Here is a 14,824-nt window from a genome sequence, read left to right as displayed (position 1 = left end):
GCCCACAGGAAAGTCATTCTGTGGGTCCTGTAATTCAAGGGTGCCAACCACAGCACAGTGCGACACACTGGAATATGGGACATTTTTGTGCTCTGTTAATCAAACCCACTGCCCTTACTTCACAACTCTCTTTCCTCTAGGAAGGCCATCTACGCCTGCTGTAGATTTTTGTTTGTTTGTTTTAGCTAATTCCAAAGCCCTGTTGGGTCACAGCTCACCCACAGTTTCCTCAAAGTGGCTATACTGGACGCTGGCATTCTCAGTAACAGCCCTTCCTCATCCTAGCCTCCCCACAACTGCCATTCAATATCTAGAACTATCCCCCCATTTAGAACACACTCCATGTGCAAAGTCTCTGTGGCATTCCGAACTGTGTTGCACACTCTATGTATTATATACAATATGCATGTCAGCTAATTTCAAGGAAAGTGACGAATGCATTTCTTTTCTGTAGTCCTTTTATTTAAGTTTGTCTTTTTTTTGAGACAAGGTCTTACTACACATCCTAGGCTACTTTGAAAGCTACCATCCCCCTGCCTCAATCTCCCAAATTCTGGGATTATATACATTACCACACTAGGGTACTTTCCGAGGGTCTGAGGTACATGAAGTTGATCAGAATCTACTCTAGAAGTTCACAGGATGACAGAAATTCATAAGAGATATATGTCACCTTACTCCTTGTCCTGGCTAATAGGTCAGCATGAAGGAAGATAATGTTAGACTTGAAAAAGTCTCACAAGTGACTCCAACTTTCTCTGACATAGGATTAGTGATTTGTCTGCCTCTGCCAATGGAGGCCCAAGAAGTTGACATGAAGGGCCTGGAGTATAGGATGCCTGATGTCTAGCTACAGAAATTATCATGTCCATAGAGTTCCCCCACCATAAACACTGTCCTTGAAATATGTTGTCTCTTAAAGCAGGCCTTCCCTAATTTGTTTGCAAAAGGGAAGCTTGGGGGCAAAGAAAAGTCTTAGGCCAGAGTTTCACGGGCCCATGGAATGGCCCCTCTGGTGTTTAGTGGGAAGAATAAGAGGTCTCAGTTGGAAAATTTATCTTCAAACCCACAACCACTTCTCTTACATCAGAGTCTCCAACCATTCTTCTTAGAGGACAGGCTGACAAAGCAAACACTGGACTCTCAATGTACTTCCTATTCTACATAGAAACAATTAGAAGGAAAAATCTGACCTCACATTACCCAGATACAACAACTTACTAAATACACTTCAGATTAAACGTTAGGTTTAAGTCTTTAAATAACCTCTTTTGTGGGGCCAGAAATTGTGCAAGAGACAGAGGAGCAGGAAGTTTGCTGTGGTATTGTTTCCTACAAATGTCAGAGAAGCGACATCCATGAAGTCTCATCAATATGGCTGCCTAAACAAGAACAAGAATCATGGAAGAGGAAATCTCATGGGCCTTAACCCCAGAGAACTACAGGGAACTAGGAATGCTGAAAGCAGGAGGCAGAGTCTTCCCCAGAGAAGAGCACACCAACTGGACATCAAATACCAAGTGGTCATCCCTGAAGTCATAGACATACAATAGCACTACATGGATTGAGCAGGCTATATGTACATATTCAGGAATATATAGATACATACACACATGCACACACACAATAATTAAAGTATCAGAGACAACGCATTTGAGAGAAAGCAAGGGGATTCAAGGAAAGAGTTAGAAGTAAGAAAAAAAGGAGGGAAACAATATAATTATATTTTAATTAAAAAAAAGATTTAAAAGTTCTTTGAAAATAAAACTTTACTTTTCCTTGCTGTGATGTATATAGGGGACAAACGGATCATCCAGTAATGTTTCCTACTATCCTTTAAGTTCCCACTGCGACTTTGGTAAGGGTACACAAAGAGAAATGTGTAGCAGATGCACTGCAAAGCACTTTAGTCTCTATTAGTGATGGAGTACACAGGATTATGACATTGGTTCACCTCAATGGCAGTGCAGACCTGGTGGCCAGGACTGAGACAGTAGACCATCAAGACAGGGTACCAAAATGAGGCCCAGACAATGGGCTTCCAGTAGCTATCTCCGGAAGTCCCACCCTTGAATCAGAACCGGAATAAGTCGGGCAGAATGACCCCTTGGGGGTCATTCCAAAATCCCTGTGGCAGCAAGTGGCAGCCAATGCAGCAGTCACACATATTTTTAACAGTCTTCTAGTGACTTTTCTATTTCAGGCAAACTCCCCATGCTCGCTCAGTCCTTGGGGCTGACTCTAGTTGAGGTGAGGTTTGTGTCTGAAGTGGGGAAATGAAAGGATTCTGATAACATTTAGGTGAATTTCTTCTTCTTTTTGATGTTTACACATTATTCAACACTTAGTCATAGCCTCTCAATCCACTAACCTCCACATCATACACAAAGAAAAGGGAAGGGAAACAAACGGGAGAGGAAAGAGAGAGTCAAAAAGCTTTGTCCTTTCTAACTAATAAAACAAAGAGTAAGGGTATATGTCCTCAGAAATGGGAGCACAGAATGCCACCCAGGCGTTTCCAAATGCAGAGACGGGGTAGGTCAGTGAGCAGGAGAGTGAAAGGGGCCAGGGGCTTTCTGCCTTTTGGGGATCTTTCTTAAGTCTGATTTCTACTACTGTTGTGTGCTTTGATTATATTTACAATTTGAAAACTTTCTGTGTTTATGAGTTAAAACGTGCATGCAATTTACATCTCCAAAATTGTGTTTATATTTTTCACAATAAAATCATTGCTTCCCTCAGAAAGGTACCCACTGAGAAGGAGGCAGCACGATATAAGTTTTAATTACTCGGGTTTTTTTTTTTTCCTCTGAGGTTTTGTGGCTGTTGTCTCATGATGTGTCGCGGAGCTGCTGCTCCGTATTTATGGTGACTTTGATGAACCGCCTTCATTTTTCTATCATTACATTTTGAAATCTGTCACAACAGTCTCACCTCATTGAAACTCCAACTACACTTCAATTAAGAAGCCACCATCCCCGGCCGATTCTCCTCCACAGCCTCAGTTGTTACACGCTTTCCCCAAATCCTACCACTCACGCACACTGCACAGCCTGCCAGGGAAATCTGAGGACTGAAGTTCTGGGAAAGGAGATCTCAAGAAGCAGCCAGGAGCATCATGTCCCCGACAGCCGAAGTCCCTAATTATCATGCTGAGCACAGCACACTGGAAGAAGCAAGGCTTAAGGAGAAAAGGCTCCATCAAATCAGGGTCAAATGGCATTTCATGGCAGAGGAGATGAGCTGCACACAGGACACATTTTGAAAACAGTTTAACTCTTCATCAGACACATTTCAAGGAAACTTTCATTCATAAACAACGTCTCTGTCAGCAAATCCTCAGAAGACCCTTGAGCATTAAGAAACTGTTTAGACCACACATACACCTAAATATTCCTACAGTACTATTTTTAAACAAGTCTCATTATTTTTCATTTACAGAAAACCTGAGACAAAGAAATTGGGTATTCTTCTAATGCTATGAAAACAGTTTGCAAAGATCTAAGCTAACACCAGGAACTGCCATGACTCTGTGGGAGGCCCTATCTCTACAATTAAGTCCCGGCCTAGCCAGAGCTCTTGAGCACAGGGTGACTTGGGAGCAATGAGGCAGATGGCCTGTTGTCTCTCAAATTCTGCTTCTCTACACCTATCCTGATCTGTCGCCATCCAAGGGCTGCACTCTGCTTCCCCCTATCTGAAGGTGGGTCCCTCATTTCATCTCTGTTCTTCAGCCTCCCAACCTTACCTGCTCTGTTCACCCAAGTACCTTCTGCTCTACCATTCCCATCCAGCTCAGCCTCTGGGGTCTTAAGTGTCACCACCAAGCCTTGAGATATCCAGACACTCAGAGACAGACAAGCAAAAGGAAAGGGACAGGACATAAAGGGCAACCATAGCAGATAAAAAGAGCGACAGTAGAAATAGCAATACCAACTGAATGGCAGATTACAGGGTTTGGGGGTTCACTGCAGAATGAGGAAGAGCCAGGGCACAAGCAGAGCATCCGAGAAGACATTTTAGGCAAGAGGGAAGGAAGCAGGGCAGGCCTGCCACGGTTAGAGAGCCTCAACCCACCCCTGTGTTCCCTAACAAACTAAGGGCACTACCACCTAAAAATATATAAATTATTCTGAAAGGAAATAAACATTTGCACAAAAAATATATATATGGCTAAAATGATAGATACAATGAACTTAGAACAGAATGTAAATAAAAACACAGGAAACTGGAATCTTTTGAAAACAAAACAAAACAAAATCTGATTTATGAAGTAAAACTTGGACGTAGAGCCCCGAGGCAATAAGTAATATAAAAATCACCTTCACATAGGGCTTCTAGCCAGATAATTGAAGCATTTTGAAGGTTTTTCTCTTTCATAGTAGAAATTTATAGAAAACAATGCAACTTATTTTTATTAAATTAAAAAAAGAAAGGGAATTCTCAATACTCCACATAAAAATAAATATAAAACCCTTAATACATTATTAACACACATCACTCAGTAAAACATCAGAATTAATGGTATGTACTCTAGGAATGAAATGGGGGTTTAACATTTAATTTTAGGGACCTTTGAAAGCCCTATATCACAAGGGAAATAAGTAAAACTGTGGTCAGCTAAGCTTGCTGAATTTTTAATCATATAGTTGGTAAAAGCTACATGATTTTACTTTTACTGTTAATAAAAGGGCAATTAAAACCATGGGAATCAGTGTGGAGGTTCCTCAAAAAGCTGAAAATTGATCTACCACAAGATCCAACCATATAACTCTTGGGCAGATGGCCAAAGGGCTGGACATCTTACTACAGGGACGCTTGCTCATCCATGCTCGGTGGCGTTCTAGTCACAATAGCCAGAACTTAGAAACAGCCTAGATGGCCATCAACTCATGAATGGATAAGGAAAAGTGGTACATTTATACAATGGAATATTATCCAGTTGTTAAGAAAAATAAAATTATAAAGTTTGCAGGTAAACGGAAAGAGAAACAATTATCCTGAGAGAGGTGGCCCAGACCCCCCCCAAAACCAAACATTGCATGCTTTGTGTTTTATGTTGATGGTAGCCTTGAAACTTCAGACATGTATGTTTCACTTAGAACAACTGTGGAGGTTAGGTAGCTGGTAGGGAGCGGGCAGGGGTCTTTAGTTCTCTCCCTAAGAAAGGAGAAATTGAACATAGTGTTATAAAGAGATGCAGGGGAAAACAGGTGAGGAAGATTAAATGCAGAGGGGGGTGAGAGAGCAAAGGAGAGAACATTAAAGACATAGGTTACTAACTATAAAAGCTTTCTAAGATATATACATATATGAAAGGGACTTAAGTTTAGTCACCAAATAATGGGGAGAGAATGACTCCAACTGGCCATCCTAGAACATCAAGTAAAACCTCCCATGCAAGGAATGGGTTCCATCTTGTTCAGTCACTGGCCAAATGGGTCCCCTAGACTCCTCCCCCAAACTCAAAAGCTATTGCCAAGGTTATAGGTTATACTTCATGATCTGATAGGAAGACCCTATCGCTGAAGACACCACTTCCTATGTCACTGAACATGGAGAAATCAAGCTGATACCCAACCAGAAGCTTCACCCCTACTGACTAGCATTCACAGTGCTAGAAGATACTCTGCATACTATTAGAGGGAAGCAATCATCAATATCATTCAGCTACAAACTGAGTCCTACAGTGAATGACTGGCCTGCAAGACATACAGGTCCAATAGTGGCACGAATATTATGGGGGTAACCAGCCACCTTCTGAATGGATTCAAGGCATGCTCCATGAGATGGAACCCATACCTGGCACTGGTAATGAGATCAAGAACCTGAGTCTAGGCAGGCCATGGGCCCTAGGGAAAACCTATTGCTATTATTCTGCTATATGAACATATCAATATTCCCATTGACCAATGTGTTGTTAAACCCTAATTAGAGAAGCTTCTTCTTGCAGAACATGGTAGTTAACATACATTCACAACCAGACAATGTGCAAAGAGTGATAGACTCTGGACCGCTCAGCTCTCCTCTCAAAGCTCAGGGATCTATGTGGAAAGAGTTTAAGAAGCTGAAGTGGCCGGGCGGTGGTGGTGCACGCCTTTAATCCCAGCACTTGGGAAGCAGAGCCAGGTGGATCTCTGTGAGTTCGAGGCCAGCCTGGGCTACAGTATGAGTTGGACAGGGTCCAAAGCTACACAGAGAAACCCTGTCTCGAAAAAACAAAACAAAACAAAACAAAACAAAACCAACACCTCCCCCCCCCCCAAAAAAAAAGAAGCTGAAGTGTGGATGCTGCCAAGGAAACAGTGTCTTCCAGACACAACAAGGCTGATGCACATATAACTCAGAGACTGTAACAGCATGCATAAGGCCTGCACACATTCAAATCAGACGAAATCCCAGCAAAGAGAAGGCGAGGTGGACACAAAGTCCTACCCATAACTATCTTTGATTATTACCTGCTGGGAATGCTCTCTCCAAAGGAGTGACACTATGTATATCAACCACACTCCAGCGCAGGCCCCCACTCTCAGGAATAGCTGGTCAACACAGAACAAACTCAGTGGAGCTATGTGTGTGCACACGTGTATTATTATTGTTGTTGTTTGTCTTTTTTTTATGGTTTTTCAAGACAGGGTTTCTCTGTGTAGCTTTGCGCCTTTCCTGGAACTCACTCTGTAGCCCAGGTTGGCCTCGAACTCACAGAGATCCGCCTGGCTCTGCCTCCCGAGTGCTGGGATTAAAGGCGTGCGCCACCACCGCCCGGCATTGTTGTTTGTCTTATTGAGTTTTTGTTTGGTCTTTGAAAATTGTTTTGGGAGAGGAGAAAGAGACCAGGAGCACTGAATATGAAGCTGGGTAAGAGGGGAGGATCTGGGAGAAGATGGGGGGAGGGGAAAGAATATGACCAAAATATATTACATATAAAATAATTTTTAAATAAAAAAGCTCAATGATGTTTTTGTGTAATAGTATGAACAATCTTAAAATATGAAAAACCTCATATACTATACAAAGAAAAATAAATGAGGATAACTTTAATAAGAAATGACTAATGTGTATGCACAAGACAAAACTTAGGGAATCTACTGAAAGACTGAAAAAACCATACCCGCTGGATACAAATACCTTCAAATTCTAACACATAATGTAAAACTAAATGAACAGAAGGAGAAGAAAAACAAAACAAACAGCATTAGCTTAAGAGGATGTAGCTAGGCATAGTGACTCATCCCTGCCACCCCACACTTCAAGGGAGTATTGTCACGAGTTCAAGGCCAGCCTGGGCTATGGTACAAAACACTACTCAAAACAAAACAAAGCAAAACACTCATGGAAAGTTGGGTAAGGTAAGTGCTATTTTAAAGTGTGCCACTGAGCAGCATCAGAGTATTACTTACAGTGTGCAAGTTATTTGTATTTAATTATAGAATATTCCTATCACTGCAGAGGAAAACCTCCCTATACCTTTGAACCCTTACATACAGTATCCTTTATATATATATATATATATATATATATATATATATATATATATATATATATATATGTTTTTCAAGACAGGGTTTCTCTGTGTAGTTTTGGTGCCTGTCCTGGATCTCGATTTGTAGACCAGGCTGGCCTTGAACTCACAGACATTCACCTGGCTCTGCCTCCCGAGTGCTGGGATTAAAGGCACATGCCACCGACGCCAGGCTGTATTTTACATTAACAAATACACTATAAACGTTACTAATCCAACAATATAAAATTCAAAATGCTTCATACTTTCATTTTTTTGATACGATGTCATAAGTAGAGAATTCCACATCCAATCGCATGTTGGATCAAAGTATGTGCACAAAAGCATTTAAAATGTCAGGCTATGCACATGAGTTGTATTTGAAAACATAAGTGAATTTCATATTTAGACTTGGGAAATATCTTGTTGTGTATTTGCAAACACTACAAATTTTAAGAAATCTGAACTGTGTAGCACTTCTGGTCATTTTGGGTAAGAGAGAACCAATCTGTACTGTGCTTCAAGGAAAAGAATAAAACAAGGAAAGTCCTGGGCCCCAGTGGTTTGTATTAGCAGTTTATAGTGAGTATGCTACCTCTCATTACGTGTTCACTACCAGGCTCTAGCAGAGCACGTGGTACAACCTCAAAGGCACTTACTATATGATACCTGTTGATTGACCAAAAAAAAAAAGAAAACTAGAATTTTTTTTTTTAAATCAAAAGTTCTGGGTTCTGAAGAGATGGCTTAGTTAGTGAAATATTTAACACAAGCATGAAGAACTGAGTTTGCACCTCCATCATCCATGTATAAAGTCAGGCACAGTAGCATGCTTTGCAACCCTGGTGCTGAGAGTGTGGGAGAGACGGGCAAATCCCCAGAATTCACTGGCTAGTCACAGCGAAGCTTATCAGTGAGCTCTGGGCTCAGCCAGTGACCCTGTCTTAAAAAATAAAATGGAAAGTGGCAGAAGAAGATTTCACATGCCAACCTCTTGTCTCTACATGTGTGTGCATACACCTTCATGCACACACAAAAATGTACTCATCCAAACACTATACATGCACAAAAAATAACAAATACCACTAAAAATTGAAGTTATGAATATTGTAACAAACCAGGGTAGTCATCTGTATCATGAGAGATGTTTTTGCTTTCCCTGAAACATTAACAAATGACAGCTACCTTAAAGCCTATTCTTAGAACATCAACATTTATTTACTTCACTAAAATTAAACTTATACCTATTAGCACATAAACTACTCACAGGCCACTTAACTTCCTAATTCCCACATTGGCACCTGTAAATCAAGCCTTTCATGAACAAGCAGTATCAGTAAAGGGTTGCTGGCTGAACTGAAAACTTCAATTTGAAGTATCTTGAGCAGGGGAGAGAATGCCACAAGTGGAGAACTCCGTATTCTCATCTCAAATGATGTATCACGGTCAAAATGCATGTACATAAACACACTACATAAGGTTTTCTAGACTTTATATGTGTAGGGTGTATACCAACCATGAATTTCATTTAGACTTCAGTCTAATCCCATGCAACCTCATTATACATATGAAAATATTCCAAAATATATTTCAAAGGCAAATTATGCGGCGCTTAATCCTAGGAATTATTTTAGATAGAAAATCAACTATTATAAATTTAATATCCCTATCAGATTCTTAGCAAGAGGACAAGGTCAGCCAGTTACATTTTGATAATGAAAGTCAGTGATCAATGCTTGTAGTTAAAAGTGCGTGTGGCTGTTGACAACTTTAGTGGTCTATCAGTGTGCTGCCCTTGTCAAAAGCCTATTGATGCCACGAGAAAACAAGAACCAGAGATAGTGACTTTACATCGTGGTCACTAATTGATATTGAGTGCTTTTCTGTGGGGTCATGTCTGAATGAAGTGCCCAGTGCTGGAAGTCAGGGTCATCTTCTACACCGCCCTGTCAACAAGGGGTAAGGAAATCACAGGGCAGTCATAAATAAACACTCATAATCGACGTTGACAAGAACATGGCAAGACCCCTCCGTTCTTTCATCTCAAATCACTCCTCCCAGCAAGAGGAAGAGCAGCAGGCTCAAGAGGGGTGACGAGACAGAGTCGTTCAACACTCACATGCCAGGCAAGCCTTCAGGGAGACATCTGAAATGCACCATTTCCTATTTAGTGTCTTCCTGAATCTTATCCTGCCCCCAATTATCTATCTGCCTCCTAATCTAATAAAGAACAAATAATATGTTCTTTATGAGCAGCAGAAGGCCTGCTGATAGGATAACTCTCTCTTAAAGGATAAAGAAAAATACACAGGGAAAACACATTTGGTTATCACGTATCATCACAAATGTGTTTTCCTTCTCCAATCATGAAATTCTGAACACAGAGACTTGCAAGATGGAAAGAGTAATCCAATGTGGCTGATGAAATTAGCCAATTAAAGAAACTCAGGACTACTCTAATTTGTATCCCCAGGTTAGACATATAATCAATTCTCTTTCAACCAAGAATGGAAATGGCAATGTGGTACTGTGCATTTGACAATATACGCTGAAATCCCTTATCCAACACATTCTAAACCGTGTTCCCAACCTCAGATTTAAATATTGTACTCGTTTGCTTTATATATGTACATAGTTTGCAATGATAAAATACCATGAACCAAAGCAACCTGGGGAGGAAGGTTTATTTGGCTTACAGGCTATCAGTCATCAACAGGGAATGTTAAGGCTGGAATTTGAATCAGGAACCTGGAGTCAGGAACTGAAGCAGAGACCACACAGGAATGCTGCTTATTTGCTAGACTTTGCAACCTTTCATGTGCCATGTCCGTTATGAGTCTTTATCTCCACTTTCCTTGGATCTCCCCAACAGGTCTCAGGTCTGTGTGACCCCACAGAAGAGTTCATTCGGTCTATCCAACATAACTGTTTCCATGAACACTCCAAGGAAACATGACATAAGTATATGCAAAAAAAAAAAAATCAAAACCCTAAATCGAGCTGACATGAGGAGAAGAGAAAGTCTGTCAGATGGGAGAGCAAGAAGTCCTGGAGAGCATGACTGAGAAATTCACACCTAGTTTTGTTAGTAGGTAAGAACTTGGCAGAAATCAAGTTTGTTATTTTTTTATTCCCATATCTGAATGCTAGCATTTCAAAGATGTTACTTTTTGTAATTTGCAGCCTTTCATGATAGTTTCATTACTGAGTCCATTGATATAGTTTCATGTTCATTTGGGGAAGTATTTGCAGGTTCCTAGTAAGAGTTCTTAAAGAGACAAAAGCATTTATCGTCTCCCTCTGACAAGTATGCACTAAGCAAATCTTGGAGAAATAGTATGTGGTCCTTGTCATGAGGCAAGTTAAGTTTGTTTGCTTCTGGACCACGGGTCCGCTGGGAATTAAACTGGGCATTAATCATGCATTTCCCCTATCTGGGTAGGCCTCAGAAAGCCCCTGGAAGTGACTGTTGATCACTGGGTTTCCATGAAGAACGTCCCTGGGCCAAGTTATCTAGTAGTTCTCTCTAGAAAGTCCTTTCCATCAAGTCTGTCAGTCCAAAGCCTCTGGGTGAGACCTTGTAAGATGACAATCTCTGCACCTCTATCCTCGAGTCCTATCTCCATGCATCTCTCATTCAACAGGAGGAAGTTACCGTTATCAAACCGATAGCTTGCAAAGAAATACACATTACCTGTATAATACACTGATACCAACACAGCTTCTGCGTACAGAGAAAGCGAACATGCCCTCTTTAATAGTCCACAAATACTGTAAGATCCTTAGAACGCCTCGAAAGGAAGCCGTTTGCTTAGGTCTTTGGGTTTTCTTTCTTTCTCTCTCTCAAGGAATGATAAGGCACACTGCAGCAAGAAACTTCTATCTCCAGTGGTAAAAACAGCAACCACATATGCCAAAAACAAAAATGTTCGATATAAAAAAATCTAATTGTTGTACTCCTAAGATCATGTTGCAGTGATTTAACAAGAAATGATCTGCTTGTGCTAAAATTAGCAAGAACAGTCAAATTAACTCAGAAAGTGTAAATGAAAATTGTGAAGGGCCTTCTCTTTCTAAGGCTACGGCTTAAAAGCTTAGAGGAAAGACGGTAATTTTGATATCTGCCAACCTTTCTCTCTCAAAACAATAAACATCAAGAATGAGAGGAAATGTTGTGTTTGGGGACTTGATTTCTGGTACTGGGAAAATAACTGAACTTAAGGACGTTTCTCTTGTGGCTGAATCTGGACACCGAGAAGCTCGGTGGCAGTAAGGAAATGAATGGCAGGGACTGTCTAATGCAACTCCTGGCCACAGGGGACAGGAGGGAAGTCTACAGAGTCAAAATGAGTGAGGCCAGCCACTGCTGAGGTAGAGTTTACAATGCAAACACAAATCAGAAGGGAATTCCTATCTCAGCAGGGCTGCAATACCAAGACAATGCTTTCTGTCACTTTACCTGGCAGCTTTTGCCAACCAAAAAGCCAAGACAATGTCTCAAAAATACCACTGATGACATCAAAAGGGCCTGTTGAGATGGTGGCAGCATCAACCACATTTAGAGACACTATTCCTGTATCAGGAGGAGGCATCTCCACTTGATGGATGCCCAAGTTTGTTGCAGGATACCAATGATCAGAGCAGAATGTGAGTGGTTCAGCACACAGGAGCCATGGGCTTCTGCAAACCCAAACCTCTTCTTACAGGGTTCCTGGACCTTACCTAACTTTTCTATACTTCAGCTTCCTCATTCCGTTTCTTTCTTTCTTTTAATTTAGCTTTTAAATTTTTTAAAGTGTGTGTGTGTTTTATGTGTGTGTACATGCATGTGTGCAGATGCCTGAGAAGGCCAGAAGGGCGTGTCAGGTCCCCTGAAGCTGGAATGAAAGGAGGTCATGGCTACTAAATGTGGGTGTTGGGGACCAAACTCCAGTCCTTCGAAAGAGCAGCAAGTGCTCTCAATTACCAAACCAAATCTTTCTAGCCTCCAAACTGTGGCAAGTTTTGCATTTACTTACTTATTTCGTGGCTGTATGTAAGTCCATGGGTGTGGGCATAGCATGGCACATATTCTGGGATTGCATTTTCTTTTACAACCATGTTGGTCCCATGGATCGAACTCAAATCATCAGGCTTGGCAGCCAGGGCTCTTACCAGCTGAGTGATCTCACTGGCCCCACCTTTCTCATTCTGAAAACAGGGATAAAAATAGTACCAGGTATGCATGAAGAATAAATGAGGCACTGTTTACAAAGTGTTGAGCAGGTGCCTTCCACATGACAGTTGATCATTGAAGGGGAATAACTCCCAATTTTAGGATTGCATAGAAGTCATTTTAAGTACATAACAAAGCAATAGTTATCAACAGGCCACATGAGTTCATGAAGATCAGATGATTTTTAACTCTGCTATTTTCCCTGCATCTAAAGTGCCAGGGGTCTTCTGGGTTTCTGTCAGACACCTGTCAAGGTCTTATGAGATCTCCCAGAGGGTGGATGGAGATATCTGAATTAGGTATTCATATACTTAGATGAACTGGTAGCTTAACAGCCTTGCCTAATCTATTTTAACTAATTTTTTTTATTAATTTATTTTTATGTACATTGGTTGGCGTTTTGCCTGCATGTATGTCTGTGTGAGGGTGTTGTATCCTGGGGTTTCAGACAGTTGTCAGCTGCCATGTGGGTGCTAGGAATTGAACCTGGGTCCTGTGGAAGAGCAGTCACTGCTCTTAACCACTGAGCCATTTCTCTAGCCCCTAACATCAATCCATCTCTCTCTCTCTCTCTCTCTCTCTCTCTCTCTCTCTCTCTCTCTCTCTCTCTCTCTCTCTCTCTCTCTCTCTCTCTCTCTGTTTTGTTTTGTTTTTTTTGAGACACAGTTTCTCTGCACAGTCCTGGAAGTCCTAGAACTCATTCTGTAGACTCGGCTGGCCTTGAACTCAAAGACCCTCCTGCCTCTGCCTTCTAAGTGCTGGAATCAAAGGCATGTGCCACCACCACCTAGCTCTAACATATTTTTTTTTAATTTATTATGTATACAGTGTTCTGTCTGCACGTATCTCTGCAGGCCAGAAGAGGGCACCAGATCTCATTACAGATGGTCGTAAGCCACCATGTGGTTGCTGGGAATTGAACTCAGGACCTTTGGAAGAGCAAGCAGTGCTCTTAACCTCTGAGCCACCTCTCCAACCCTAACATATTTTTATCTGGCATGATTTAGACATTAAAGATTCTTAAGCATATTAAAAAGATGGAAGACTCTGTTATTGCAGACCTTATATTTTAACAATGGGATCCAGGAAAGCAATAAACAAAAAAATATAAAGTATGGCAGAAGATGAAATATTATGGGAGAAAAACTACAAGATGGCGTCACAGAATAGGGGCACTGTGTGAGTGACAAGGATTTAGGAGGAGAACACATGCAAGACAAGATTTGTGTCGCTGGTATATCAACATGAAACAAGCTAGAGTCACCTGAGAGGAGGGAACCTCAACTGAGAAAACGCCTCCATAAGATCCACTTGTAGGCAAGTTCTTGTGGGATATTTTCTTGATTAGTGATTTAGGTGAGCGAGACCCAGCACACTGTGGGTGGGGCCAACCCTGGGCAGGCAGACCTGAGCTTTATGTAGAAGAAAGCACACTGAGCAAGCCACAAGGAATAAACCAGTAAGCAGCTTCCAGTCATTGTCCCCATTTCAGTCCCTGCCTCTGAGTTCCCTTCATAAGAAACTGTGATAGGGGCATGTACGCTGATGGACTCTTGCCTCGCCAAGCTGGTTTTGGTCATGGTGTTCTATTGCAGCATAAGAAGCCTTTACTAAGATAAGCTTTAAGATGGAGTGTACACTCAGCTGCCTCTTCCCCCATTTCCGTTCTTGCTCTCCACTCCTCCTTCCTCTCCATGGTGAAAGCCTCATAGCTAGTGATTCCCATCTGCTTCGTGTCTGTTATGTTCCTCCTATGAGAAAGCCATGAGTGTAGATAGAAGTCAGAACTAAGGAAGGGTCTGAGCACCTGAAAGAGATCAAGAGAGGGAGACACCCAGCACAGGAAGGAATAATGTCACTCAGAATGTCTCACGTATTTAAAGGGCACTGATTCAAACAAGGATTCTAACCTATCTTGGGGCATTATAGACAAGGGAGTTTGAATCAATGCAGGACCAGCACCGGGGTCACTTTAGCTTCCTGTAAGTTCTTCTTTCACAATTAGTACCCCCGAAAAAGACTGTCTGACCAACTTTCAGGTTCCAGGTTCCAATCAAAGGTTGATTGAGTGGAAACCAGTTACAAACACAAAAGTGCAAAATCTGTTC

The 14,824-nt window shown here is 41.5% G+C and overlaps 1 protein-coding gene across 3 annotated transcripts in view; it reads right to left on the bottom strand.

Annotated features, from left to right (window-relative positions):
* Aff3 (ALF transcription elongation factor 3) overlaps positions 1–14,824 on the bottom strand; it is a 480,672-nt gene that overhangs the window by 234,909 nt on the left and 230,939 nt on the right. The gene's annotated exons all lie outside the window — the stretch shown is intronic.

Source organism: Peromyscus californicus, unplaced genomic scaffold (assembly GCF_007827085.1).
Source record: "Peromyscus californicus insignis strain IS unplaced genomic scaffold, ASM782708v3 Scaffold_19__1_contigs__length_69161282, whole genome shotgun sequence".
NCBI classification, from domain to species: domain Eukaryota; kingdom Metazoa; phylum Chordata; class Mammalia; order Rodentia; family Cricetidae; genus Peromyscus; species Peromyscus californicus.
This window is presented reverse-complemented; position numbering and strand designations above follow the sequence as displayed.